Source organism: Poecilia reticulata, linkage group LG14 (genome assembly GCF_000633615.1).
Source record: "Poecilia reticulata strain Guanapo linkage group LG14, Guppy_female_1.0+MT, whole genome shotgun sequence".
In the NCBI taxonomy this organism is placed as follows: domain Eukaryota; kingdom Metazoa; phylum Chordata; class Actinopteri; order Cyprinodontiformes; family Poeciliidae; genus Poecilia; species Poecilia reticulata.
In genome coordinates, this window is record NC_024344.1 from 17,999,310 (window position 1) to 18,004,830 (window position 5,521).

Genomic DNA, 5,521 nt, shown 5'->3' on the forward strand with positions numbered 1-5,521 from the left:
ATGGGACTAAATAAAACATTACAAACATCCTGTCGCCACAAAGGACCGGGGCCGAGAACGAGAGTGGAAATGGAAAAATCTCACCTTTGCCTCGCCCGTCATTAAGCCAATCAAAAGTGCGGCGTGTTTTAAATTTTTATTCCGCAGCTCGGCTGTTACAAACGGAGGGATTTGCAAACGCGGCAGAGGGAGAGAAGTTCCCAACCCGTCTGCTTTTATCAGAGCAGTCAGTGACATCTTTAGCTCATGAATTATAACTGTAGATCCATTGATTATTCAGGCAATTTCCCAGGCTTGTCGTGACTCTGTTAATGGTTATGCTTTATGTCTCAGTAATCAAAATCGTCTTCTGATCTTAATCAAACACTGATCTTATCCCTTGTTGAACATTCTCCGTCCCCCCTCGGCGCTGCCGGCTCTTTTACTGCACTTACTCACTGCATTTGTTCTTCCGCATGAGACCGAGACTCCTTTCACCAACTCGGACCCCACACACATTCCAGTCCCAGCTAAAGCATCACTGTGTGAAAATTCTGCAGTGAGAATAAAACCTTTCTGTAGATGCATTGCATCACAAGGCATCAATGAATTGGTGGTCAATCACAGGTTAGCCAGGATAATTCATTCATAAATACAACAAACCGTTATTTGTCTGATTTTACCATTTGCTTGATGATCTGTAACACTTAGATGTCGCAAAAAATGCACAGATTGAAGACATTTTTTGTCACATAAGGCAAAAATATTTTCAACCTCATTCAACTGAAAATGTCAGGATCTTTGTTGCTGATTTTGCAATCTTCTAAACCAAAGATATTGACTTCTTTCGATGCTGATAACTGCAGTTAGGAGGATTATAATGCCATCCTCCTAACTTATGCAGAGCTTGGTGACTTGACTTCATCCACCCTTTTTTGATCTGTTGCTTAATGACAGGCTACCATGAAGCTCCCCTGTGCTGTGGTGAATCTGTCTGGACAGACCCAGGGAGACTTCTCACAGTTCAAATGACTCTGTCGAGGCGTTACAGCATGTCAAATGGACACGGTGCAGACTTTCACCTTGCAGCGTATTACACTATATCCCTGGATGATGTTAAACTGGGTGTCATTCTATCCAAAGCTTCAGCCTCAACAGACTTATGGCAATGGATTAACAAAAAAAAAAAAAAAAAGGTTTGCAACCTTGAACTATTTCACATTTTGCCATGTTCTCAGCAACAAACCTCTCTTTTCTTTAATGGAATTATACATGAGAGATACTGTAAAAATGGGGGAATAATGTGATCCACGCTGAGCTTTTTTGGGCCAACATCTGAAATGATGAGGGATGGGGTTTTTTTCCATCCAGTAGATGGCTGGTCAGAGTTGATGGGAAGATGGATAAAGCTCAAAACTGTCATGATGTGTGTAGTCGAGATAGAACCAAGGTGGAGACAGCTTCTCAAATTAGGCGTTTTATATATTTTTTTAAGTTGCTAACTGGTCTATGAATGCAAAAATGTAGAGTATGGATGGAGAAACAGGCATAGAAACGGATAAACCCATTGGAGAACAATGAAAAATCAGGAGCTTAAATACTGAAAATGGTGAGAGATAAGCTAATCAGGGGAGACGTGTAACAGCTGTGGTAGGGAGAATAGGAGTGAAACTGAGGCAGGAAACTAACTAACCCACAGGAGGCTCGAAGAACTAAAAAGAGAAAAAGCCTTACAATAGTAGAGCTAAATAAATTCAACAAGAAACAGAAGACAAGAATAAACTCAGAAACTAAGCCTTAGTTTGACAACAACCTTAACATCGGTAATAAACACGAAGAAAAGAACTGAATATGGGAAGACCTGTACAACCCAAACAAAAAACTAAATGTGACAAAAACAGAACTGTGAAAGAAAGCACTCCTTCGAGTGCTCTCAGTCCAGTTTAATAACACTTTAATAACTTTAATAACAAGAATTGGCATAAATATCCATCTTCATATGGACAATTTTGTTAGAGACTCTCCCAAAATGACAGCAGAAACTAAAAGGAATGACCCAAATGGACCCGACAGTCTCTAACATCCCAGTCCGCCACCCATCTGACTTCGCCCTGAAGACCCAACACGGCATTCCTGGACTTTCATACCCGAGTTGAATAATCAGGTCTTTAGGAAGACTCTGGAGAACTTCACTGCATGCCGAGGAGGTAATTCAGCCCCTTGTTTCAGGTGTACTGGAGTTGCAGGACACTGGGATTCTAGGACTGGAGTTGAGGACAACATAACAACATAAACCTGATGCTCGGATGCAACCTGACACCCTCTGTACGTTGAACTGCAAAGAAGAAGAAAACCTGTAAGTGAGGGAACGCTTGCCAAAGAACGAGGACCCAGCTTTAATTTGTTCAATGCTCTTACCTTCCTCCAGTTCCATGTGGGCCCACTGGAGCCTTTCAGGACCCCGTTACCTGTGGAGCTGTGAGACCATGCATGTCACTACAAGCTGTGATGACAACCCTCACCTCAGGGACAAAGAGTACAAAAATCGTCCCCTGTGGCAATCCCACTGTGTTTTTATGTGTCACAGCTGGTTAACAGATCCCAATTTATCTTTGAGGCACAATTACCAGATTGTGTGTGTTCACACTCAAAAAGCAGGTGATTGTGGAAACTCCTTGCTCCTGCAGATGTCATGCCAGTCTCTTGTATGGAAGCAGTGTATTGTTGGCTGAACTCCCTGCTTGCGTTGCTTCGTTATTTCACAATGGCTTTGAAAGGGAACAATGAGTCTCTACAAAGATGAACAACTAATGTTAACACTGGAACGGAGACAAGTCTTTGTGCTGTTTGCTGCGGTTTCATTTTGATCTCTAAATTGCCGGTTTCTAACAGCACAGTTGTTTCTAGCCGAGTGGTTTGGGTTTAAACAAAAACAGCAGCAGATTCATGCCACAGTTGATGACGGGTTTGGCTTTTTGCTTTGACAAAACTCAAAAACAACAAAATTAGAAGTCTTTTCTTTTCCCCCCTCTCTTTTACGCTTTCCTCGAACTCGTGAGATCAGTCGTACCTGCGGCGTTTACCCACAGTGCCTTTAGACACTCATCCCTGGCATGAACGGCTTCCAAAGCCAATTGCAATGTTTGTTTGGGATGATTATCCCAGTTCTTGTTCAAGGTTTCAACAGTGCTGATTTCCTGCGAGGAATTTGGAGACTGTCCTCAGTCTTTCGTAGTTACATTCATTCCCTTTGTGCACCTGTACTTCTGGAAGTAAATCAAACTCTGTTCGTGATGCTACGGTTACCATGTTTTATAGGTGTGCAGTTTCGAAAGCCTCGTCTTTACATTCATCCTGTTGTCGTGGTCAAAGCTCTCAATCTTTGTCTTAACCGAGAATGTCAGTCTTTTCACTTCTGCTTCAAAGTGCTTAGTTTGAAGCTGGCGGTTCTTTCTTGGTCCAGTTTGTGAGAGAGTTGGTGAATACTGGATTCTTCTTAGCAAATTCATCTAATTTCTTTTCTTTCTTTTTTTTTCTTTTTTTTTTTGGAGGTCAGATAATTGAAATTTAGACATGACTAGGTGTTTTGATATAGACAATGCTCCTGAACAAACATCATCATTGTGGTTTGGCAATAAAAAAATAAAAAAAACAAGCTAACATTTAGCTTTTGAAAAAACAACCCAACCACATCTCTATTCAGAATATGTGGATTAATCTTAAAAAGTCTGGTCAGAGTCATGAACCCAACCAATTTCAAACAATTCTAGCAATTCTGGTAAGAAGAGAGAACCTACTAATATTAGGTTACAGTGAGTTTAGCCTAATATTAGCAGAGGGTATGCATATATTTGGCGTCATACGGTACAAACAATCGACATAAAAGTTTTAAAACCAATCGAAGCTCCATGCTGAAAGATGATTCTACGCTAAAAAGAAGACCAGTTGAAATGCCCAAAATGAATACAACATTCATTCTAATGATACATTCATGTAAACTTTTGACTGGTACTGTGAGTGTTTTATGTCTCTGACATCTCATGAATAAATGGAATCAGTCTGCTGAATATGTTGAAAGAATCCAGCAAATGGAGGATTTTCCACTAACTGCCATGTAAATACATTAAATAATCCCTTTTAGCGCTCCTGCTGTTAAGACGGTCCATTTGCATACTTAATTGGTTGCAATATGCTGCCAAGAGAAGTACTGATTAAAACCGGAAACGAAATATCTACAAACATTCTCGTATGACTTCAGCAGTCTTCAGCAGCATACATATTTTTATTTCTTTTTCTTGGGTTCATACAAATTTCCTGAAACAACCTCTCCCAGGGGAAAAAATACCGAGCCGAGCGAGAGTGCGCACCTGCATCATCAGCCATTTTGCCTCATGTGGTGCATCTAGTGCAGATGCTGTGAGGCTACAGGGGAATTTCTTTTTTTTTTTTTCATCTGATTTGAGAATTCTGCGTACGGTTCAGTGCGCGGCGGGGCCGGGTCGGTTTTTGAACCGTTATATTGACTACCAAGCCAGCGGGCACAGAACCTGTGAAGCGTGTACCGGTTTACTCAGACGGACAGCAAGGTCAAAAGAAGCCCGGCTCCCTTACAGCGGCGACACGAAGACTCCTCAAGCCTCGGAGTAAACAGCTGGGGCGCCATGCGCAGGCTGGATGGCAGCAGGTTTTCCAGCTAGTGTCATCCAGGTGAGTGGGAAACCACTGAAATTACAACTTTTTTAAAATCAATTGAAGGTAATTCTTGTAGGGTTGCAAGAGTCAGGATTTGAACACGGAAGTGTTTGTGCTCTGCTAAATAACAGTGGCAACACCAATGCCAGACCCTCATTGCAGTCTGTGAATTTAACAAATGTACAAATTTGGAATGTTATTGAGTACGTCCCCCCCCCAACCCCCCCCCAAAACTCAAATTTTGACCATATTTCTCACACTTTTTTTGTTGTTGTTGTGTCCACCTGTAGTTTCTATCCAATCTCCGTTTGTGTTTTTCTTGCCCAGAATTTTTTTGAGACATTGAGAAATATTCTGTTTTGTAAGCAAGCAAAAAATAGATGAATACGCTTGTTTAACACAGCAATGTGTAGCAATAGGTTGGGGAGGGGGATAACTCCAATTGCACACTTTTTTTTAAAACTGAGTATGTTAGTAACTGCATAACAGTGTAATATTTTTAAAAAATCATATAAAACTGTGTAATGTAAATTTGCCAGTACATTACAGTAGTAGTGTTTTTTTCTTTTACCTTTGTGTAAATATGGATTCTTCCTCTTACCTTTAGCTTGCTGCTGGTAGTCCTGAATTTCCCAGCTGTATATTTCTATTCTTTTATTTCATATTACAGTATTACACTTTTTTTTCCCACTTAAGCTTTCACATTTTTGGGAACTTCAAATTTGGTAAAGCAAACTTTCAAATTTGTCACATTCTTGTTCCGCGTCAGGGTTTAAGACTAAATAGCTCAGGACAAAAGCGTTTCAAATGAGGTACAGTCATATTCAGTAATGTAAATAATGCATTCTGA